This window comes from Trichosurus vulpecula, chromosome 4, assembly GCF_011100635.1.
Source record: "Trichosurus vulpecula isolate mTriVul1 chromosome 4, mTriVul1.pri, whole genome shotgun sequence".
In the NCBI taxonomy this organism is placed as follows: domain Eukaryota; kingdom Metazoa; phylum Chordata; class Mammalia; order Diprotodontia; family Phalangeridae; genus Trichosurus; species Trichosurus vulpecula.
In genome coordinates, this window is record NC_050576.1 from 398,600,448 (window position 1) to 398,626,703 (window position 26,256).

The following is a 26,256-nucleotide window of genomic DNA, read 5'->3' on the forward strand; positions in this document are numbered from 1 at the left end:
CTCTGACAAAGAGGTGTTTCTTCTCCTTTCCAAGGCCAACTCTCCTCTACATATGCCATTCATCTCACGTCTCCTCCAGTATCTACTAGCAAACTATAACTTCAATCACCAAAACCCCCCAATCTTCAACCTCTCCTTATTTATTGGTTTCTTTTCCTGCCTTCAAATGTAGCCAAATTTTCCCCAATTCTTAAAAAACGTGCAGCAGATCCTACCGTGACTTCCAGTCAATGCTCTCTTCCATTTGTCGGCCAAGATCCTTGAAAAAGCTGGATCCACTTCTTTTCTCCTCAAACTCTTTGCAATCTGGTTTCTATCCCTCATCATTCAACCAAAACTACTCTCTTCAAAGCAGTCAAGAATTTCTCCCAAATCTGATGATCTTTTCTCAGTCCCATTTTGCAATCTATCTTTCAATCTGTTCACTGTATATGATACTAGGGACAATCTTTATCTACTTGGATACTATTTACACTGTTGACCACCTTTCTTCCTGAGTATTTTCTGCTCTCTAGGTGTTCATGAGACTTCACTCTCTAAGTTTTCTTCCTACCTATCTGACAGCTGTCTCCTTTGCTGGCCCAATATTTTTATACCTACTAACAAAGTTTGTTGCAAGGTTCAATCTTAGCCTCTCTAATCTCTCTACATTCTATCATTAAATTCCACAGATTTAATGATCACCTCTATGCAAATGACCTCCAACTTGTATATCCAACGCCACTCTCTCCCCAGAGCCTCAGTCTAGCATCACCAACTATCTTTCAGACATTTTAAACTGGATGTCCCAGAAGCATTTCAAACTCAATATGTCCAAAGCTGACCTCATTTCCCCTTCACCCCCAATCCACCCTCCTCAAAATTTCCCCATTTCTGTGGAAAACAGAATGCCTTCTTGTCTCCCAGGGTCATAACCTTGGCATTAACCAAGGACCATGACTCCTTACTCACTCTCATTTATCTAATCTATCTAATCTGCCAAATGCTGCAGCTTCTTTCTCCACAACACATGTCAATCCAACTTCTCTTTATTTGCAAAACTTACACTTGACTTCAGGCCTTCACCACCTCTCTCCTGGATCACTTATTACAACTTCTTCAATGGTCTCTCTGACTAAAGTCTCTCACCAAGCCAGCTCACCCTAAACAAAAATGATTTTCCTTAAGGACAGATCCAACTTTGTCTCCTTAACAAACTCCAATGACTCCCTGGTGTTACTAAGATAAAATATTAACTCTTGTTTAGCTTTTAAAGGCCTTTAAAACCTGTCCCCAATCTATCTTTCCAGCTTCATTGGACATTACTACCCTCCCCCCCTTTCACATGCCGTGATCCCAAACTCCTGTGTTCCTCACAATGACACTTCATCTCCTATGTCCATGTCTCTGCAAATGGCCAGCCCCATGACTGCCTTTCTCACCTCCACCTCATACAATCACTCTTCCTTCAAGACACAAACTCATATACCTTTTTTTTTCAAACAATAAAAATTTTTAATCATACAACAAAGACTTCTTACAGTGCAACAGTGAAACCCGTTTCAATAGTCACATTACATGTCACTCACTATGAAATCGTCAAAGAGCAGTCTGAGTGTTGGTGCATCATCTCTGCGGAGCCCCTCACAACAGGACCACACACTTCCCTGCTTCCCTCCCATGAGAGCTTCAGCTCTAACAGATAGATTCAACACAAAAACACTCCAGCCTTCCAGGTTGGTTAGTTTTTTCTCCTGGACTAAATGTTCCCATCCTGGTGGGAACAAGCCAGTAGCAGCCTTCTCTCTTCCCCCTACCACAGCTGGACTCGGGGTCTGGGTCAATACCCAATCCCTAAGCTATGAATAAACATTTATGAAGGTCTCAGTCTCTTTCAGACATTGTTTAATCTCTTAAAAGTCAGGAACAGCAGTGTTGGGCAAGGTGAGGCTAAGGGTACAAGAAAATAGCAAGACACAAGGCGGTTATGGGGAAGCAGAGGAGAGGTGTGTGAAGGCAGTGTAGAATGGAAGGGGGTGAGGAGTGCAACCCCCTTCTTGGGAAGCTGGGTTCATGGGGCTGTTCCCCAACACCATCACCATACTTCTAGGTATAGTGCCTGTGCTAACTTCTAACGTCACAGGGTGAGAGAAGGTATCAGCTCAATGCCTTATATTCTTATCTTTCAGTGAGGTGCTCAATGGGGCTGAAAGGCATCTGCTGTCACTGATGGAAGAAATATATCCGTGGCTGGAGATGACCTGTCATGACATGCTTTCCCCTCCTCTGTCTCAGCAAGCTTCCTCTTCTGTTTTCAAACCCTCTACATGATCAATCTAACTTTTCAAGGTGCTACTTTAGGCCTGGTCTTCCCTGTCAGCATCGGTTATGCAGGCATCATGCCTATTATAGAAAATGTTTGAGAGGCTGGGATGGGGAACCAGAAGCCAAAGCTGCTGCCTAAGGCCTACTGGGGACTGGACTAAGGGAAGACAGAACATAAGGAACCAGGAGTGAGGTAAAAGCTACATATTCCAACTGCTATGGCTGACATGAGGTCTAGCTGCAGGAATGGTGTTCTAGCAAGACTTAAGACAACAGGCTGGTTCACAAATTTTTAACAAAAAAACCAAAACAACATTAATCCACAGAGAATTTCTTCCCATTCCCGCACCCAACTATCAACTTCCCCAGAGATAGAGGGAAGAAGTTTCCAGAGAACTAGAGGTTCTCTGCTGCTCCCTCCTTGGTGAGATGAGCACTCCCACAATGGTAGGAGGAAAGATGTTACAGTTTTCTTGGCAGCTCTATCCTAAAAGAATTAAGAATCAGCTGGCTTAAGAAATGGAGCCAGGGCAAGTGGTTCCTTGAAGGATGGAAAAGCAATCAAAGGGGAAAGAAGAATGAAAAGCAACCTATGTACAGTCTGAGGATGGTGATGGAGGGAAGCTGAAAAAGATTTATTAACTATTCCCTTTTTAAAAAGAGATCAAAAAAGGATTGGCTAAGGATTAGAAAAGGAAGCCTGGATGAGGGGGCTCAGTTTGACCAGAGAATTAAAAACAGAGTGAGCTGGAGATCCAAGCTCAAAACCTCTTCAATTAGAGCAGTTTGGTGTCCCCTTTCCAGGCAGCCAGCCCAGCTGAGGACTGTGTTCATGGCCAAGGCAGGGTGCTGTCCCCTTTTTCTCTGTCCCTCTCTTCAAGGCATGGCAGGCTCCTGTCCCCACCACCTATAACCAATGTCTGGAGTCCATTAGTTCTGGCCGAAGACTGAACTTCTTGAGACTCTCATAGCCTGTCACTATGAACATGGTGGAGGGTGTAGCTGCAATGATCCTGGCAGAGAGACCCTTCATGAAGCTCCAGGGCCCCTCTTCTGCCAAAAGCTGCTTGAAGGTCAAGATGACTGAGTTCTTGCCCTCCACCGGTACCCTGGCTCAGACAATGTCCATCAGGCTGGTGATGACGCAGGCAGTGGCTACAGCCAGGGGCCCAGAAGTGGCTTGGAAGATTATATGGCGGCAGTCCTTAGGTCAGATGTAGGAGACCTGCTCTTCTGAGCCCCAGATGGCCCTGTCGACAGTACCAGCGCTCAGTGGGCCAGGACTCCTAGGCTGTTGCTCCTGCCCTAGTTTCAGCTCTCCAGGAACGGACCCCAGCAGCATCTTCCTCCCTATGGGCCTGGTTCCTCACACCGCTGGAGCCAGAAGTGAAGCGGTCATCCATATAATACCTTCTTAATGAAGCCTTTCTGAACTTGTACCTTTCCTCTCTCTATGCTGTATTTGGCTACTTTGTATTTATTCTCTTTATATTCATGCTGCATATATTTATATATGTACTTACTATACACGTTTGAATTTGTATCCCCAGCATCTAGTAGGTGCTCAATAAATACTTGTTGATTGACTGTTTTTAACTGAAAGGAAAGTTTTGATTTTTCTAAATTGAACAGTGGATAATTATAATAATGTAGTTATAATATAAATAATAAAAAACATAAATATTGGCCCCAGTTAGAACTGAGAAAATATACTCTCCTCCTTTTCTTGAAGAGGTTGGGCATCATGGACTAAGAATATAGGATATGCTATCAGACATGGTAGATATGTTTGTTTTTGCTGAATTTGCTTTTCTGTTGTCTTGAGTTAAGCTTTACTAAAGGAATGTTCTTTTGGCAGAAAAAGAGACAAAGGCATATTTGGAAATGAAATTGATATAAAAGGAAGCAGCATCAAAACTTTTTAAAGTATCTTTTTTTTTAATCACCTTGTTCTGTCTTTTGTTATTATTGGAAAGCACACTGCTAAGATAGCAAAATTTAAAAGTTTTCAGTTCAGATCCACCCACCCACCTAAAACTATGATCTCATGGACAATCTATTACTTCACTCAATGAGAGCTTCTGGCACATTTTTTTGATGTGTATGTCAAGAACACATTGCTCAGATACATCAAGCTCCTGGATGTCCATCTCAAAGACAGAAAAATAAAAGGAAATAAAAAAAAAAAAACCCTGACAAGAAAGTAGCTTATTTTATGATATGCTCCTTTTCTGAATAGTCACCTTAAAGTGAAATGGTAAACTTTAATAAGATGGACAAAAATCAGACTCTTGCCCTAGATCCAAATATCACACAATATGTGTGCATCTAATTTCTTTCAAAGACATTGCCATAAGACCAAAGCTATGTATGTTTAAAAAAAAAAAGCTCCAAGGCATACTAAAGGTCATTACTGAAAAATAGTTAAGTTTCAGACATGAGATTAAAGCTTGAAACAGATTTGCTGCAAAGATATGCTTTTTTAAAAAGCCAACTTTAAAATCTTCCTCTTTGTAAAAAGAATGTAAGTAAACACCTACATCAGTTGTCAATGTCTCAACTGGCAGTTTTAATCCACAACTGATAATGTTACCTATTCATATTTAGAGCAATTAAATAATCTGCCTTAAGACTTTTAAAGAAAGTAAAAATGAGCTTCAGGTTGGGGAGATTGTGTGGGTGCGGTGGAAAAAATGTTGGATTTAGATACCAAATCCTGTCTCTGCCAATTTCTGCCTCATGTGACCTTGTATAAGTACCAACCTCTCTGGATCTGTTTTTCATCTATAAAATGAGGTTGGATTAGACAACTATGAAGGTCCCATTCATCTCTAAAACTAGGATCCTATGAAATAAACAAATATTTATTATGCCTCCATAGTGCACAAAGCACTGTGCTAGGTCCTAAGTAATACAAAGTTTAGGCAAGAAATCTGTGACAAACTTTGCAACATTCAAACTAAACGGAAAACACAGTAATTAAGGTAAACTACTATTTCCCTGCTGCCCATTGAAATGGTTGGCAATCAGTTGCTTTCCCGTGCAACAAATTATGTAGCCAAAATCAGGAGTGTTCCTTGATGACAGCAGAATAGTGACTTGCTTGGCTATCATTATGATACTGGTCTGCAGCAAACCTGGATTACAGCACAATGTCAGCTGCTATAATCCATAATAAAGAAAAGAATTTTTCAGGGGGAAAAGCTCTTGGAATCCTCGAAATAGCCTTTTATTTTCAGAAAAAGTCAGGGGTTTATCATTGGAAAAAATAGTTTAAGTTTCAAGATTATATTGATCAGAATAACTTAACGGAGAATTTTTTTTTCTCTCCCATTTCTGTTTCTGTTTATGTCAGAGGTACCTAGGTTTGAGTCACCCTCAATATATTACTCTCCTTCATCCCACGTCTTCCTTTACAACATCTTACATCTCACACCCTTATCATAATGTCACAGAGTTGGCACTGGTGGTGAGACCCTTAAGTCAGATCTAGTTAGATCTAGTAGGTCCACGTACTCTAACTGCCTTACCCTCATGGAAGGTGTAATGTCCCATAGTTGAGGGAGTTCTTGGCTCCTTCCTCCTTAAATTTCTTCTTTCTAGCCTTCACCTAGTTTCCTTGGTATGTGTCATTGTGGCTGGTCAATTTGTCTCAAGCCCTCTGAAATTTGCTTCTCCAGCAGAAAGAACACTGAAGAATCTGCATTCAAATCCTGATTCAGCCACTTATTTACTTATGTGACCTTAGCCATATCATTGCATTTATTTAGTCCTCAGTTTCCTCAGCTATCAAACGAAGGAGTTGGATTCTCTAAGAGTCCTTCAATTTACAATTACTATTATCCTTTAGTCATGAAATGCTGGAAGTATGGGGCAGAAATAGTTACCCCTACACCCTCCTACAGTGTGACAGTTCAGGCATCCTCAGTATATATCTAATGGTTAATTGCCTCACAAAGTGCTTCTTGGTCCAAATCCTATCCCCATGAACTACCAAAAAAAAAAAAAGACTTTTCTATATGGGTCCCAAAATACCTTCATCCCTGGCTTCAGACCATGAAATCTGTAGAAGCCAAACTCTCTCCTGCCTTGTCCCAACTATCTTGTTGGTTTCTCATGGTTGATTCCGCTGAAGCACATATTAGTGGCCAAAACTGTCCCCTTTGTCATGTACCAACACTCTCTGAGTCTTTGTCTCTCTTCATGGAATGGCTCCTTCTCTTAGAGACTTACTGGGGCACCAGTTATAAATCTGGCTTTCAAGTAGCCTTCTCCTAGCTTCCTATTATTAGCAGAAATGAGCTGACAGATAGGCCCTAAAATGCAGAGACTAGCTATTTTTTTTTTGCCCTCAGCTAGGAATCCAAATACTTCCTTCCATGTGATTAGTATCACAGAATCATAAAATCTGAGATCTGGAGTGGATCTCAGCAGCTAGCTGTTCCAATCTGTACCCCAAAAGAACATGCCTGCTGTAAGATCTCCAAGGATGGAACACTACCTACTTGGGCCCCAAAGACCAAGGATGAATTCTGCCGATAGGCGCAACACTAATTACAAATGAAAAGAAATATATGGGACCAAATAATCAGGCTCTGACCTCATAATACCACCTTGCCACAAATGATCAGGAAAAGTCATTCCACCAACTTCCTTTCAGTGTGGATCTAATATACACGTTAATAAGACATAAATTTACCAAATTTTATTTTGCAGTAGTGGTAGGTCTAAATTTCAGTAGTACATGACTCTGGACAAATGTTGCCTTCCTTTATCATTCATATATAGCAAGGAAATAGATAAGCGTTCATGTTGTACCTTCTTCTCATTCAATTTTTCCCTTGCCTGACACCTGTCCAGGTCTCCTCCATCCACAGAAAATCTTCATTTGACCCTGCAATCTCCTCAATCAGCTAACATATACGACTGACTTTCATTACCAAACTTCAAGAAAGGGTCTCTATACTCACTACCGCCATTTCCTCTCACTCTCCCCACCCCTATACTTGTTTCTCAACTCTTTGCAATCCACTTTCTGATCCTATTACTCAAATTTCAACTGCTAAATCCAGTGCCTTTTCCATCCATCTTTATTCTACTTGACCTCTCTGTAGATTTTCACATGAAACACCTTTTTCTAGGTACTCTCTCTTCTCTTGGCACTAGAGTCACTGTTCTCTCCTCATTCTCCTACCTCTCTGACTCCTCAGTATTCGCTGATACCTCAACCATGTCCTGACCATTAGAGTGTGGGTTTCTCCCACACTACTATTACTCAAATTTCAACTGCTAAATCCAGTGCCTTTTCCATCCATCTTTATTCTACTTGACCTCTCTGTAGATTTTCAAATGAAACACCTTTTTCTAGGTACTCTCTCTTCTCTTGGCACTAGAGTCACTGTTCTCTCCTCATTCTCCTACCTCTCTGACTCCTCAGTATTCGCTGATACCTCAACCATGTCCTGACCATTAGAGTGTGGGTTTCTCCCACGGGTTTGGTCTGGGTTCTCTTCTCTTCTTCAATTTTCTTTATGTAAATGGCTGATAAATCCATACTCCTTAATCTCTCTAGAACTCTGGTATTGCATCACTGCATCCTGGACAACTTAGCCTCCATCACCCAATGGCAGTTTAAATGGAACTCATATTTTCCCCAATACCCATCTCTTCTCCAAAGTTCCCTATTTTGGTTGAAAGCACCATTATCTTTCCCACCACCAAGACTAACAACCTCTTCTTTTCCCTCCTCCTCCATCTAATCAGTTGTCAATTCTTATTAATTTTATTTCTAGAACATCTTATATCCCATACAAGCAATGCCAGAGGGCTAGACCCTTATCATCTCTCACCTAATACAACAGACTCTTGATTAATTTCTTCTTTTCCAGTATCTTACCTTTCCAATCCAACCTCCACATAATAATTCAAAAAGTAAGGCTAGAGAGTCAGGTGGCACAATGAAAAAAGTGCTAGGCCTGCAGTAAGAAAGATTTGAGTTCAAATCTAGCCTCTGGCTAGACTTACAATCTCTGGACAAATCAATTAACTGCTTTCTGCCTCAGTTTCCTCATCTGCAAAATAAGGATAATGCTAAAAACTACACCTCAGGGTTGTTATCAGGATGAGATAATGTCTGTAAACCTTAATGTGTTATAAAAATGCTAGCTATTATTAAATAAAGCAATTCTCCCTTTCAGGAAGGTTTGCCTCATTCCTGAGGCAATCTAATCATTCTGGAGAACAATCTGGAACTATGCTCTAAGGGCTATAAAATTGTGCATACCCTTCGATCCAGCAATAATAATAGTAGGTCTGTATCCACAAAACATTTATAGCAGCTCTTTTTGTGGCTGAATTAGAAATTAAGGGGATGCCCATCAATTGGGGAATGGCTGAACAAGTTGTGGTATATGATCTAATGGAATACTATTGTGCTATAAGAAATGACAAGCAGGCAGATTTCAGAAAAACCTATAAAGACTTAAATGAACTGATATGAAGTGAGAACCAGGAAAACATTGTATACAGCAATAGCAACATTGTAAGGATTATCAATTATCGACTTAGCTACTCTGATCAGTACAATGATCCAATATAATTCCAAGGGAACCATGATGAACAATGCTTTCTACCTCCAGAGAGAAAACTGATGAACTGTGAGTACAGACTGAAGCATACTTTTTTCCACTTTATTTTCTTGTGTGCGTGTGTTTTCTTTTATAATATGGCTAATACAGAAATATGTTTTGCATGACTTCACATATATAACAGATATATTGCTTGCCTTCTCAAGTGTTAAGGGAGGGAATTTGGAACTCGAAAAATTAAATGAATGTTAATTTTAAAAATTTTTTTTAAAGAAATAAGATAACAAAGATATATTGTTTCCACTGTTACACGTGAAATTTAGATCTGGACTGAGATAGCTTAAGTTACATTACCTTTTAAATACTACATTTTTGTCCATACCTGTAGCTTTATTGATGCAAATAGTTCTCAGTGAAGAATGGGACCAATGTAGACCCATAACTGTTTTACAACTTACTGACACAGAAAGTTATCTAGGGGGCTGAGAAGTTGAATTTTTTGCTCATGCTCATACAGCCAACACATAACAAGGGCAGACTTGAACCCACATGCTAACTTTCTATCCAATAATATATGGTGCCTCTCTGAATTCTTCATTAGATCTGTTTAATATATGCACTATTTGGGGTCAATGTCTAAAAAAGAACATCTATTCATAGAAAAAGCATGTCTCCACAAACCATACCGTTAGCTTGCTATAGTGCACACAAGCAGAGCCATCACAATGAGTAAAATAATTCACCCTCTAAGTACAAATCAATCTTTTGTCTTCTCCATCGATGCTGTCACGTTGCAGCAAATTTTGTGATGACTCATTACTGTTTAATCTCATATTTAACTATCTCAAATGCCCTTCCCCATCATTTAAAGAATGTGATGACTGAAATGCAAAATTAAAACCTTGATGGACCACGTTATGTCCGTGAAACTAGCAAAAATTATGGAAGCTCATTGTTAGAAGAGCTGTGGGAAAACGGAAACATTGTTTCACTGCTGCTGGAGCTCTGTGAATCGGTTCAACCATTCTGGAAAAGAATTTGAAATTATGCAAGAAAAGTTACTAAACTGTCCATTCTCTCTGACCCAGATATTCTATTACTTCAACTACATGGTACCAAGCAGAGAATTCATAGCAAGAAAAATTTCAAGTGTATAAAAATGTTCAAAGCAGCATTATTCATGATTTTTTAAAAATCTGGAAACAAAATGTGTCCAATGACTGGTATCCAAATAACTATGCTATAAGAATTGACTAGGAAGAATTGAGGGACTTGTCTGAGATGAAGAATAAAGAAAGCAGGGCCAAAAGAATATACACTATAACCATGTAAAGAGTCAGCAGGCAACAAAGCTCTAGTCAATTTCAGTAGTCCATGCTAATGCCATACTGGCACAGTTAAAAGGTTCTTTCTTTCCCTTAACATCATAGCTTTTTTTGGAGGGAATGTACTTGGTAAGACGATTTCCTTTGCTAACTGTCTGGATATGTCTTGGGTCTAAATAAAATGTCTCTCTGCAACAACTCCCCGGGGCAGTGGTACGTGCCTATAATTTCTGCTACTTAAGAAGCGGAGACTAATGGATCTCTTGAGCTTGGGAGTTCTAAGCTGCAGTGGGCTGTCAATCTGGTGTCCCCACCAAATCTGGCACCAATATGGTAGTGGGTCAGGTGTGGGTAGGGTCACTAGGAGAAGGAGAGAAGTGGCCCAGGTGAGAAATGGAGCAGGACAAAGCTCCTGTGCTAATCAGTAGCATTGGACTCAATGAGTGGCCCATGCACTTCAACCCTAGGCAAGGTAGGGAAACACAGTTAGCCCCACCCCTACTCAAAAGTGGTGTCTATAATTCCATTTTAAAAAATAAATCATTATCAAGAATAGATGCAAGGACTACCAAATTAAAAAGTAATATGATCCTACTGACAAAAAATAGGTTAGGGTTAGTTATGTGGAAATAGCACTGCATTTGAAGTCAGAAGGCCTGGGTTCAAATCCCAGTTATAGTGTTTACAACCTATATGATTTTAAGCAAGTCTCCGGGTCTCGGTTTCTTCATTAGTAAAATTATGGGGCTGACCAAGATGACTTCTCCAAAGACTCCTCTATTTCTAAATCTTATAAGCCTCTTTGCCTAAGAAAAAATACCAAGCATCTCTATTCCATTCCCACTATTCCCAAGGACAGCATTCCATTCTCCCCAACCCCAAATACTAAGAGATTACTGCTTCACTCCTAGTGTGCCTCTGCCCTTGCCACATGCTTATATAACTTTTCCCACTGAGGACCCACTATTTGCCATGTTGGCCTACTTGTGAGCAGAGACTGAAGATTTTTCCCTAACCTATACAATTGGTTTACTACTCATTTCTCCTAACTCTCCAGAACTAGATTTGAACTCAGGTCTTCCTGACTCCCAAGTTGAATGCTATCTACTGTGCCACTTATGCTTCTGGGATGAAGTAAAAGATGGAAGAATTGAATAGGGCTAACAGAGATGGGGAATCTGCAGCCTCAAGGCCACATGTGGCCTTCTAGGTCCTCAAGTGCGGCCCTTTGACTGAATTTAAACTTCACAGAACAAATCACCTTAATAAAAGGATTTGTTCAGTAAAACTTGGACTCAGTCAAAAGGCCACACCCAAGGGCCTAGAAGATATACATAGCATGGAGGCCACAGGTTCCCCACCCCTGGGCTAGAGAGCCTAGCCAGATTACTACAGTATCTCAGATACGAAATGATAAGCTTGAGGACAAAAAGAGTAGGTTGAAAAGGGCACATCTAAGAGAAACTTCAAAGGAGGAAAAACAGGCCTCGGTGGCAGACTATTCTTGGTAAAGGAGAAGAAGCCATCAGTAATAGCCTAGGATGGTGGTGCCTTCACTGTTATAAGAAAGAAGCTGGATCAGAAGACCAGCATTTTGGTTACGTCCCTAAGCAGCGGTGCAACATAAGACAACTCACTCACTTCGTCTGCGTCTTAGTTTCTACATCTGTACGATGGCAGGTTTAAACCACCCTGATCTGAGGTCCCTTCTAGCTCTAGTTATCAGAGTCTAAGTATAAGGTAATCTGAAACGTGCATTACTATCAGGCCTAATATTAAAGTGTTTTAATACAGATTTCTTTTGAATGGCAAGAATACAGATATATAGGGTGCGGCTATGAAATACAGAAACTAGACAGGAGTAGGAGAAACGACAGGAGAAACTAGACGGATTAGAGCTAGAGATTCACAAATTCAAACATAAATGGGTGTAAAATAGGCTTGCTGGTTTTTGCTGATATCTAAAGTCAAATTCAATAATTGATCATTTTTAATGCTAATCATAGTTATGAGAGTAGAGGAAAGCAGGGGAAAATGGCTTTAGAGTCAAAAGGCCAGAGGTGCAAGCTCCAGTTCTATTACTTACTTGCTGTGAATCTTTGCACAAACTGCTTAATTTCTCTGGGCCTCAGTTTACTAAATCTGAAAAATGGAAATTTAGAAATATTTGCTAAATATTCATTAGCAAATCTTCAAGCACTATTAATTCCTATTAATTACTAGTAATTTAATTATTATTAATACTTAACCTATCTCATAAGAGGCAGCTAGGTGGCACAGTGGATAGAGTGCTAGGCCTAGAGTCAGGAAGACTTGAATGCAAATCTGGCCTCAGACACTTACTAGCTGTGGCACCCTGGGCAAGTCACTTAACCCTGTTTGCCTCCTCAGTTTCCTCATCTGTAAAATGAGCTAGAGAAGGAAATGGCAAATCACTCCAAAACCTCTGCCAGGAAAAATCCAAATGGAATTACAAAAAGTCAGACACGAGTAAAATGACTCCACAATAATATTTCCTAAGGTTGTGGTGAGAAGGCACATTTTGTAAATTTGTACTAAGGCTACATAAATATAATCAACTGTTTTAGTGAGTTATTAGTAAATGATTTTACTTAAATCATTTTAAGTAAAAAATACGAAATTTCTTTAACTACACAAATGAGTGATAATCTTCCAAATAGGGCAGCACTATCCTTAACCCAAAGAAGCTACCATTGCTCAAAACATTTTTAGAGCTCTAACAAGCTGCTAAGTCATGTTCTCTGATTCTACTTTCATTTCACATTTCACACTGCTGCCCTTTCAGGTTCTCTATGTTCCAGCCAATTTGGAGCACTAGGTACTCCCCAAACTTGATATATTCCACCTCCCACCTCCATGTATTGCCAAAGGCTTTCCCTCTTTCCTACAATGTAATTTTTCCTCATCTCCTTCCTCTGTTTGGATCTTCCTTCAGGACTTCGATCAGGCACTACCCCTCAGGTGCTAAAACTCTCCCTAATTCCCCAAGATGTTTTCTCCCAGAAATGACCTTGAATTTACTACAGCTGTCTACATGAGGTTTCCTCTCCCTAGAACAACATAAGCTTCTTTTGGGTAAGAGCTGCTTTGTTTTGTTTTCCCAGCACCTAGTGCCACACCTTGCACCCAGAAAGCATGTAATTAATATTTGTTAAATTGAACCTAATTCAAATTTTTAAAAATGAATGTTTAAAAAGTAAAATAAAAAGGAATGTTTGCTAAAAAAAATTAAACTGAATTTTTTTTGGAATTACCATCATGGTCTATTTACAAGTTACAGAAGAAAATCAGTCTAATTTCTTTTCAAGTCATACCTTGTTTCTGATTAAAAATACAGGGTGTCCCAAGTCTTATTGAAGGTTTAAGCTAATGAAGCTTTTAATAAAGTTTGAAGGTGCTAGATGAAATACCAAGGTTGGAGAGTATCTAGTAACCCAAGTTGGCAGGTAAATGCAGTTATTGTTAGGCTTTTTTCAGCTTAAATTGGCCACAACAGAATTATTGTTAAGCTTTATTACCTTAAAGCTAGACTAAGACTTTTAGGATGCCCTGTATCTATCAGCTTGATCAACCAACTTGTTTACTAGACATTTCTTCTTCCACACAATTTTTTTTTTTTGCTAAAAATCAATATACCCTCATTTACTTTTCGTATATAAAAATGCTCGAGAGTACATTTTTCAATTTTTTTATATTCTAACCCACAGACGTACAAAATGTCTTAATACAGGAAAGAACCTTCAGAGACACCCATAAGTCTAACCCTCTCCTGCTACTTAGGAGACTGAGGACCAGAAAGGTCGATTAACTTTTTTGAAGATGCACCCCCTCCCATAACTACCTAATATTCATTCCATATATATTCCATATATATTCAGGTGAACCTGAACCACTAGAACATAAGCTGTTTGGGTCAAAGAGCATGAAGGGGCAGTTTCACTGAAGAACAGAATCATCAATAAGTCAATAACCATTTATTAAACACTATGAACCTACCCAGTTACTATGTAACTAAGCCCTGGATATTTTATAGCCTTCTTACCATTGAGGAAAATGAGACAGAGATTTTAAGTGACTTGCCCAGGGTCACACAACTAGTCTGAGACCACATTTGAACTCAGGAAGATGAGTCTTGCTGTCTTCTGCCCCACACTCTATTCACTGGCCTACCTAGCTGCTGAACAGCCAGGAGAACAATTTACACAGTAACAATAATGTTGTAAAGACATACAACTTTGAAAGACTTAAAACAGTGATCAATGTACTGACCAACCCTGATCTCAGAGAGCCAATGATAAAGAATCCTACCCACCTCTGGACAGACGGGTGACAAGATGTAGATCAAGACATACATTTTTAGACATTGCCAAAGTGGGAATTTGTTTTGCTTGATTATGCATATTTGCTACAAAGGCACTGGTTCTGTTTTTCCAATAAGAGAGAGAGAGGTGGAGTCAGAAGGAAGGAAAATAAATGGGGGCTAATTGAAAGAAAAAAAAGTTGTTTAAGAATATAAGCTCCTTGTGGGCAGGGGCTGCTTCATTTTTGGTTTTGTATCTCTAGTACTTAGCACTGTACTTCACACATAATAAGCTTAGTAAATGTTTGCACATTGATTAGTACTTTGAGAACCTAGGTCTTTCAGATCACTACACTGTTTATCAGACTATGAAAAAACTGTTTGGATTTTGGAGGTTTGGGGTGACTTTTTTTTTTTAGGGGTGGAAGGGACTTGTTTGGCTTCCTTTACTATCTTGCTACCAAAAGGTCAACATGAAACTAAAACATTTGTCTTAAAATGAAAATGCTTGCTAAAAATTCTTAACACAAGAGGCAACACATCATGCCGACTATCACTAAAGGCAGCTAACTTATGTCTGGCCATCGATGAGGTGGATAGAGTGCCAGTCCTGGAGTCAGAAAGATTCATCAATTACTTGTTTCCCTCAGTTTTCTCATCTGTAAAATGAGCTGGAGAAGGAAATGGCAAATTGCTCTAATATCTTTGCCAAGAAAACTCCTAACAAGGTCACAAAGACTCGAAAAATGACTCAATAACAACACATTAATCCCACACATCTTTTTAATGTTTTAAAATATTGGGAAGGGAAAGACCTAAAAGTGAAATTCTTCTCCCAAATTTCTCCTTATTTAAGAACAAAGTCTACAACAGAACAAGTGATTGAGAGGCAGGATATAGGAGAGGCAAGATGATATCTATATTGGTAAAATTACTTTCGTATACTTAAAAGACAAAACACAATCTCAATATTCAAATGGTTCACTTTGCCTGTACTCAGTAGGACTCTGGGGCAATCAACCTTTTTTTTTTCTTCTAAATACATGTCATAGTAAAAATTTCAAATGCTAATAGACCAGAGTCTCATATATCTGTCTTCAGGATGTGTGTTTAAAAACCCCGTAAGTTACAGGTGAAACCATGTTATAATAAAGTCCTTGAATTGGATCCAACTTATTCCTTTATTACACCAAATTCCAGACTACAGTGGCTCATCTTACAAGCAAGATTTCAACATATGTTCAACTATAACCTATCTTCAAAACCAAAACAAATTGCTGAGTGATTATACCTTTCAGATTAAAATTTCAATATTCTCAAATTAGTTCACTCAGTATACTAGGTATTAATTAGCTACAGTGTATTACGTTTTTACTATTTTATACCAATCCAAATCATTGAATGTTAAAGAGAATGTATACTGCTCAGTGTGAAATAGAGGGCAAATCACAAATTACAGCTTTAACTGTTTTGGATGTTGGCACTAATTTTTTTTTCCAGATGCTAAATGGAACTAAAATGTTAACACTAAAATTAGTAATCTGCCTTTTGAAAATAGCTCCATGATAATTTACTGTCACATAAGCCACAGTTGTTTAGATACTAGATCAAGCAAATCAGTAGTTGTCCTACACAATTTCAAGCTCAGCATTTTAAAAATACAAAAGAATATGCTTAATAGATGACAAAAAGAATTCAGTAATTTTAACTTAAAATGGTTTGCAATCTAATAAAAGTCAAGAAAAGTTCACTCTAACTTCTTTAAAAGTCTCCCTTCTTTTTCCTGGGAATTCCTGTCTCACCTACTGGGTACTAGTCACACAAATAAGATTAAGCCAGACAAAGATGAAAGGCTCATAGACTTGTAAAAATTTACAATATTAATAATTTAGACAAGGTATTGGATTTGAAGAAATACATCTTTCTAGAATGAAGGTGGTGATAGTACAGCACAGTCTGAATATTTAAAAGGTAGTTTGTAACACCACAAAATAGAAAAAACAGCTAAAGAATTGCTAAAGAATTAGAAAATACTACCTGTCACCAATGTTCCATTAGCAGTGTCAACAAGTATTTTCATAAAGACACTGATCTAAACTTGTTATGTGAACAGCAAACGAATTATATTTGCATTAACTCTCGGTAAAAAGGGATAACATTAATACTTCAAGGCTATTAGATTTCACCCGTGTGGGTCCTGCTGGAACCAATGAAAACTTCAAGCCCCTTAGAACTTAAGAGGTCATCTTTAAAAAGAGCGACAGCAGCCAAAAAATTTGTCATCTTGGACAGCCCACCTGGGGATGGATTCTATACCTAAGTTTAGAAAAGCTCACTGCCAGACACCCAGTCTACCCTTTCCAACTTTCCAACTAAGATCAGCCAGTATTTGCATTATGCTAGTATAGCCTTCAGGAACCCAGTTTTGAGGAGGGTCTGGGCACAGCTGACAGTGGGCCCCAGCTCTTTCAAAAAACCTATTAAGATACCAGACCCTAATTTTACCTTAAAAAATGAAACAAAACAAACAGAAAAACTTGTAAGCCAACTGTTCATTTTGCTGCCCTCATTTTCAATATTTGTGGGCCTTCCCTATCTATCACTAGGGCATAGTATAGAAAGAACACAGGCTCCAGAGTCAAAGGACCCGAGTTAAAATCTAATCTCTGGGAATGACTGACCCAGGCAAGTCATTTATCTGCTCTGACTTCAGTCCTCTCCATCGTGGGAGGACTGAAATAAACAGTCTCTCCAGTCTCTTTCAGCTCTATACCCCAAGATGTTACAAAAAGAGAGGGTGCAAACCATACATATCTTGAGGGGACTCGTAGTCCCTTCTTAATTTACCTCCAACACCCAACACACGTCTCCCACAACTTAACTATCTCCTAAAGCCTTGAGCAAAAAAGGTAACAGATGAAACAACCATACAACAATTTGAATTATATTTGCAGTGTTGTTTAGTCTATTTGACTTGTGTCTGACTCTTCGTGACCCCATCTGGGGTTTTCTTGGCAAAGACACTGGAGTAATTTGCCATTCCCTTCTCTAGCTCATTTTACAGATGAGGAAACTGAAGCAAACAGGGTTAAGTGACTTGCCCGGGGTCACACAGTTAGTATCTGAGGCAGAATTTGAACTCAGGTCTTCCTGATTCCAGGCCCAGCGCTCTAGCCACTGCACCACCTAGCTGCCCCATATATTTGCATTTTACATATAGATACATTTACATGTGTTAACTCTTGTTGCAAAAGGTGTAACACCAATGCTTATCAAAATAACACGTTTAAACAGTCGAAGATCATACTACATTTAAGTTAGAAGTTTGTAAAAATAAAGGCATTTGTTTCCCCCATCCGAGTTCACAGATTCCCTGAAGTTTAAGAACCCTTGGACTATATGGTCTTTGAGATCCTTCCAGCTCCTGATTAATGACCTTATGACCATATTCAATCATCTGGAATGGCCAATTAAACTCAAGAAATTCCTTTCAATTTTATGATAAAATGATTAAAGACATAGCCAGTACAACCCCCTCATCCAGGTCTATGAAAACCCAATATTAAGTCAAACATTAAAGGGGGCAGTTAAGTTTCACAAGAACTTAACAGCATGATTGGCCAATGAGTTCCATCATAGAATTTCGCCACTTTACCACAGAGGTCAGTTATAATGTATTTAAGACATGACTGGGTAAGTGTGAGTTGAGACAAAGTTCCTAGAGTTTATAAGCCCTGAGATTTCAAGTTTATCAGGTTATAGTAGTTTTATTTTGGCAGGTGGAGAACAGGGCAGGGGCTGCTTGCAATAAAAAAAAAAAAAAAAACACCCGGAAGAAAAGCAGGTGCTCCATTCAGCTCTACCAACAGTTTCAACTCTTCCAAACACCTACTTCTGAGCCCAGACCCTTCTCAAGTTGGATAAGCAGTATTCTGTCTTCTTGTGTCCGCCAGACTTCTCTATAGAAGAAGACAGTTTCTTTTGAAAATTCTCAGGCTGATATGTTGACAGGTTAAGGGATAAAACACCAGTAGGGATCAAAATCACCTATGTCACATACTCTACCTCCCAATATTTACAAAAGGCATCCCCTCTGCCTAGAGTACACTGCTTCCTGACCTGTATCTCTCAAAATCCTTCATGTCTCTACCCACGAACCAGTTCTCCTGGAAAGTCTTCCCTCGCTAGATTCCCCTAGTTGTTAATTCTCTCTCCTTCCTCAAATTGCATGCTTTATACTTGCATGTACACACTGTACCACCCTAAGCCATCAATCAGAAAGCATTTGTTGGGACAGCGAGGTGGCGAAGTGAGTAAAGCACTGGCCCTGGAGTCAGAAGGTACCTGAGTTCAATCTGACTTCAGACACTTCACACATGTACTAGCTATGTGACCTTGGGCAAGTCACTTAACCCCAATTGCCCTGTCTTCCCCCCTCAAAAAAAAATAAGCATTTATTAAGCTTCTTATTATAGGTCAGGCAATGTGATAAGCCCTAGGGAAATTATCCCTGTCCTAAACGAGCTTGGACTCTAATGTCGTTGTTCAGTCATTTCAGTCCTGTTGGACTCTTTTTGGGGTTTCCTTGCCAAAGATACTGGAGTGGTTTCTCATTTCTTTCTCCAGCTCATTTTACAGATGTAGAAACTGAGGCAAACTAGGTTAAGTGACTGGCCCAGGATAACACAGCTAGTAAGCATCTGAAGCCAAATATGAACTCAGGGGATGGGGGTGGGGGCCAAGTGGGGGGGGAAGGGTAAAATATCTTCCAGAGTTGGGACTAGAGCAGCAAGTTAAATTTAGGGATTAAATTCCCTGACAAGACTTCAGAAAGATGACTTAAACTAGGACAATCAAACAAGAAGCCATGTTCTAGTCTCAGGGATTCCCAAAGACTGATGTCCCATGGTTTTGCTCCATCCAATAAATACCAAACAGAGGAAAAGGGTGAGAAAGAGAGAGGGAAATGGTCAGGATTAGAAAAGGAGTTTTAAAAAGGTGAGGGTTTGTTTCAAGTAAAGTTCTGGATTTCTGCAATATACTGGACGGTCTCCTTTCTTTCAGTCTCTCCTCCCTTCAATCCATTTTGCATGATGCTGCCAAACTAAACTTTCTAAAATACCATTTTTAGTCGGGTCACTTTCTTCCTTAAGAACCAATAAAGATTTCCTCCTACTGTCTATGTGAGAAGACCAAACTCCTCCGACCAGGACCTCTATTAATAACCCTTACTTGGATTTGTAGTCAGAGGACCTAGGTTTTTCTTTTTCTTTTTTCCTGGAGGGAGGAAGGCAGGGCCAGTTGGGGTTGAGTGACTTGCCCCAGCTCACACAGCTAGTATACGTGTCCAGTGTCTGAGGCCGCATTTGAACTCAGGTCCTCCTGACTCCAGGGCTGGTGCTCTACTCACTGCGCCACCTAGCTGCCCGGAGGACCTAGGTTTTAATCCTGGCTCTTCCACCTATAGAATTGTGGAGAAGTCACTTCAGCTCTCTGTGTCTGTTTCCTCAGATGTAAAATGAGAGGGTTGGATCTCTGAGATTTCTTGCAGCTCAAATATTCTTTACGACAGATTCAACCTTATCTCCTACCTCTTACTATTCCCTATGATGAATATAATTGTTGGTATGCTCTAACCCAGAGAGCCCAAAATACTGGGCATATACCTGCCCAAGGAGGCATATATAGAAAGGACCCACGTACAGCAAAATATTCTGAACAGCACTTTTTTGATCACAAAAAAAATCTGGAAACAAAACAGGAGCTCTTCAAATGAGGATGGGTGAACAAACTGTGGGATACGGCCATTAGTGCACTGTAAGAAACAAATGAATAGGAGGAATTCCGAGAAATGGTTCAAATAATCTGAGAACAAAATAAGGAAAACTAAGATAAAAACAGACAGAATAACTTGATAATAACAAAGTTATTATTATAATAAATATAAAAAATATATGAATATAACAAAATCATAACCAAAAATGTAAATGTAGCTGAAGGAGACTAATTTTAATGACTAATCTTGAAGTAAGCATCTCCCTCCTTCCAGTAGAGAGAGGGGAGAATACAGGTAAAGAATGATCATGGCTGAAGAAGTTGATGTTCAATAAGAAGTCTGAATATCAGAACTTCAGTAGGAGACTTTAAGACAGTATAGTTTAACCTCTCACTCTACCAGCTGAGGAAGCTTCTGACTTACCTCTGGTCAAACCACCGGGAGACACAGGAAAAAACCCAGGTTTCCTGATTCTCTTTACAAATCAAGATATTTGAAACTGAAACGTAAACTAGCTGCGCTACAAGTACTCTCACAATGACATTTTAAAATTAACAGAAACACACTTTCATCCAAATCCAATTTAGCAAGCATTAAAGGAAGGGGTTGAAGGAAATTATTTGTAGCATGAATATAAAGCCTCAGAATTGAATGATGTATCTAGATTCTCTATGAGCTTTCAGATAAGGTTCACATATTCTTGTACCTTTAAAACCTAAAGTTTATCCAAAATATGGCTTAAAACTCACATTAACATTCAACAACATGGGGGTGGGAACTTTAAGGGGTAAAAGAGGAGCTTTCCAATTTTTTATTTAAAAGCAATTCAAGAACTGGGGTTGAATAGAAAAAGAAGTTGTATGAAGCCCTGAAATGAAATGGAAGAGAGGTGAAACCAAAAATCATTCTGACATAACATTAAAATCAAAGCTAAAGAACTAGAATGAATGTGAGAGCAGGAAGGAACCACAGAGATTTGAACTCTCTCATTTTATATATGAGGTTAATAGAGGCCCACTGAGGTTAAGTCAAAGTTAAACATTTATTAAGCATCTACTATCTGTTAGGTACAATGCTAATTACTAGAATACAAAGAGAAGCAAAAGACAGTCCCAAATATGGCCTGCAGTGTGATTTTTACGCAGCCCACCTGTGGGTTTTAATTTTCACAAGCAAAAAAATAAAATAGTAATTTGCATGGAATGCGTATTAGATTTTTTAATTCCATCACTAATAAATAATCTTGTTGATGTTAATTTTCTTTGGTGTTTTTAAGCAGTATTACGGATGGAACATATCACATGGAATTTTCAATCAATCTGTGGGTTGCGTTCCATCTGTACAATGCAGACTAGTCAGTATGCACCTACCTTCATACTGTTGTGTTGTCGCTTTGTTGTTTTGTGTTTCCTTTCGTGCTTTTCACCTTTGCCGGTCATATTTATGATGCGCATTCCCCCACTTCCTATTAGCGTACTGTATTTTTTATTCTGGGTGAGGCCCTGGAATAATTATTTTATTTTAGTGCGGCCCTGGTCTAATGGAATGACTTGCCCAAAGTCACTCTATAGTTAGTGACAGGCAGACTGGGGATTAGAACCTAGGTTTTCTATCTCCAAACCAGTAAGGAGCAATGATCACAGCTTTCAAGGCCACAGGTGTTGGAACCCAAGTCTCGCAACTCCAAGTCCAATGTCCTACCTGCTATATCGTATATAGTAGCCCTTAAAATTCTAGGAAACAAAAAAAAAGCACATTTCTAAAGAGGAAAAAAAAGAAACAGCAAGATCATAGTAGAAAATAGAGCAGAGAGCCTGACTATCCTAAACATCATTCACTAAAAACATAACCAAAAACTAAGAAAACTAATGTCTAAATTTTAATTTTCCCTTATAGTTTTCCCAAGAGTATAGCATTTTTACTCTCTCTCCCCTAAAAATTTCATTTTGATCCTTTACAAGAGAGGAAATTAAATATCCAAAGGTCTGGAGATGTGAACGGCTAAACACACACACACACACACACACACACACACACACACACACAGTTAAGTTGGGTCCAGAATATTACAATCTTTAGCAGCAGCAAAAAACAAAAGAGTAAAAAAAAAAAACCCATAACCCATAAACAATTGCCAACTGTGGAGCTTCCAGGATGAGCACACAGATGGTTGTGTTCATGGAAAAAGGAAACTAGACAAATATAAAAAGTGATCCTTTATTAAAAGAAATTAGCCATTTTTCCTCCTTAAATTATCTCCTTGTGAGTGTGTACCGACGCTTTCAGTCAAATTTCTGCTTGATGTCAGGATGCTCATGGTACAAATCTAGGAGTATTCATACAACCAATATTTATTGAATTTGACAGATATGAAAGCACACATGCATAATCCTTAGCATTAACACGATTTCATATAAAGAAATTATGGTCTAATTAATTTTGGTAAAAGAATTTTCATCTTCATGGATTTAATATTATAAGTGTATAAATATACACAGCACAACATTTGTAAATAAGGACTATTTTTCCATTATCTTAAGGACATAAAAAACATGGGGAGAAAGGATTTTAATTACAAAAAGGTCAGCTGTGTAGAAGAGTACCCATGCTGGTAATTCAAAAGGTTTAACAAAGCGTAATTATAGTCACTGTGTACACTTCTAAATACTGGGGCTGAAATTTCAATCTCAGCCTCTAGATACCAAAAATTAACCTGATGTTCCCCTAACAGAAATATTTAGCTCTATTTTCAAAACGGGTTTGCTTCTACTCCCTGATCCAAGAGAATTACAAACAGAGGCGTCCTAACCCAAGCACTGGGCTGATGGCTTATCTACTAATCAACTCCAAATTAGAACTCTCTTCATGGAAACTACTTTTTTTTCATCCCTCCAAGGGAGGAACTAGTCTATCAGAAAAGTCAGTGAAAATGGAATCTAGTATTAGAATGAGAAACCAGTTTTCCTAGCTGAAGCTTAATAGTCAGTACAACTAAACCTAGGGAAAGCAGACCAAGTTTAACAGGGCTACTTCGACAAAAAAAATCCAACCAGGACAGACCCAAAGAAAATAAAATCAACCTATTGCCTAATTTCTATTTTGAAGTGGAGAATGTGATAGTTAATTCCTATGAAGCAGTCACTGAATCTTATCTACTGATCCATAAAAACACAAATATAGCAAAGAGAAAAGGGACTGGAACCAATTACCTTGACCAAAGTACAGGAGATTTTTCCAAATGTAGGCAAGTGGGAAAGAGGCAACAGTTGAATACAAAGGAATCACTGTGCAATGAGAGGTAATGAAAAAAGATGGTGGGAAAAAAGGAAAAAAAACTTGAGAAAAATCATGCTGTCAAAAGAATGCTTTGGGAGGGACAGACAAGAAATATAAAACTAGTCAAGAAAAATGAGGAAAACTAGAAGGTCCCTAAGAATTGGAAAAGATGGATTCATTTCTGTAGCTGATGGACCAATTTCAGCCATGCAATTTCTGCCCCTTCCAAAAGGTCAGCAGACATTCAGTTCCCTTCTGAAACACTGTCTCCAGAATCATTTGCTATGCGCCTATCTACTTCGTCCTTGTAAGAGGAGTCTGAAGGCTAGTTACAGGCTTTACTAATTCTGATGTCAGAGTTCCCCAACCAGCTTCAATCACTCAAAAGTCAGTGGGGAGAGGGGGGTCATATCATTTTGGGTCACTTCTGGGCTCAACGCTTTAAAAATAAAAGAGGCTTGGGGCAGTGAGTAGAGCACCAGCCCTGGAGCCAGGAGGACCTGAGTTCAAATCTAGCCTCAGACACTTGACACATGTACTAGCTGTGTGACCTTGGGGAAGTCCCTTAACCCCAATTGCCCTGCCCCCCAAAAATAAAATAAAGAGGCTCAAAGCAGGGACACAATTTAAGATTATGATTTCGTGTAAAATGAATAAATTGGCAAGATCACCAAAAAGAATGACTACTTTTGCTATCTCCTGCAGCAGGGACAAGCTATGTAATTAAAACTTTTGTTGACGTCCTCAACTACTGGGACAAAATTGGTAAAAACAGTATAACAAGAGCTAATACATATACTCTGCAGAAAATCATTATCCTTACTTCTTTCTCGTTGCCTTTAAAGAGTGATTTTCTTACTTTGGACTGCCATCTTTCTCCACTGACTGACTGACTACCCAGCTATGAATTTAATTGTTCTGCCCTTCCAAATTCCAGTCATCTCCTAATGACATTAGAAACAAATTCTTTAAAAACAAACCCACATAACTCTATTCCATGTATCTAAAATCCGTCGGAAAACAATGCTTTCCTCAGAGTCCAACTAACATGAGTATTAGAGCCAACGTCCTTTATATGATAGAACCCCAAAATTCTGTTCCATTTACAGTTAATTATAAATAATGGAGTCAGTTTTGTTGTTGGGTTGTTTTCAGTCATGTCTGACTCTTTATGACCCCATCTGGGGTTTTCTTGGCAAAGAAACTGGGCTGGTTTGCCATTTCCTTCTCCAGCTCATTTTACAGATGAGGAAACAGAGGCGTACAAAGTTAAATGACTTGCCCTAGGTCACACAGCTAGTGTCTTTGGCTGAATTTGAACTCAGGTTTTCCTGATTTCCAAGCCTGTCACTCCATCCACTGTGCTACCTAGCTACCTGAGCATACATAGACCACCACTAATAAAAAGGACAAAACGCAGGATACAATTGGGCAAATTACTGAGTGCTTGATCTTAAACAATTATGAGACAACAATAAATACTTTAACATACTTTGACAGCAGTAACTCATGAAAATAACAAAACAACTGGAAATATATTATGTACCCTAGAATAGGTTAAACAATTGTTTTGGCACAAAGTGGGCGAGCAAGAAAACCAATGGACTTGCACAATCCTACAAAATCAAGGCAAATCCCATTACTGAAGACGGGCCACAAACACACAGGCATGTGTGTCCATACATCCTATCTTCAAGCCGTTTCCAAATTCGCTTTTATAGACACCCCTCTCCCATTTTAATATCTTGAGCATTCTGTCCCATCTCACCAGCAGAAATGTAGAGCCAGGGGCATAACCAGGGAAAGGATAAGGGCCAACAAAATTCACTTTTGGGGTAAAGGCCAACTAAAATCTCACCAAGTTACAACATAAACGAAAATAGTGGAATGAAGTGTAAATTGCCTATTTCAATTTACAATTTTCAATTATTTTAAAGGTCCATAAATATTCGTCAAATTTAATATCTTAATGAGCCAAACATGATGTTTTTTCTGTATTTCCGGGGACTTCTATATTAATAAGGTTTTACTCTCGAACAAATTTTAGCATTTCTATCTTTGAGTTGATTAAATTGAACACATATGGCAGAAATAGGCATTGGAATCATTCAACACAACAAACAAAAATTAAAATAGTAACTCCAACTCCCCCTTTCAGAAAATAAAGAAGCAAATACAAATTCATCTTATGTCAAAATTTCATAGCTATTTACCCTTCTTGTTGAATCTCATGCTTAATACTCTAAAATTGTTTAATGTACAGAAAAGTAACACCATCCAATTCAACAAATATTTATTAAACATACACTATTTACTAAAATTTAAAAAAATATATAGTTTACAAAAGACCTAGCGTGAATTTTACCTCTCTGAGTCTCAAGTTTCTTCATCTGTAAAATGAGCAGGCTGGCCAAGATAATTTCTAAGATTTAAAGCTAGAAGGGACCTATGATCCCAGACCTTCATAGAGCTTATAATCTAGTAGAGGTCCATAACACATTCACAGTGTAATAGGATGGAAAGAGGGCCAAACTTGGAAGTACCAGGAATCGAGTTTGAATTCTGACTAACCTGTGTTAACTTCGACAAGTCTCCCTTTTTTTACACCCTTTCTTTTTTTACAATCTCTGGGCCTCAATGTGTAAAAGGAGGGATTTGGACTAGTTT

General features: G+C 38.8%; 1 protein-coding gene across 1 annotated transcript in view; it reads right to left on the reverse strand.

Annotated features, from left to right (window-relative positions):
* The window catches only part of NCK2 (NCK adaptor protein 2), a 203,528-nt gene that overhangs the window by 164,245 nt on the left and 13,027 nt on the right, over positions 1–26,256 (reverse strand). The window lies entirely within an intron of this gene.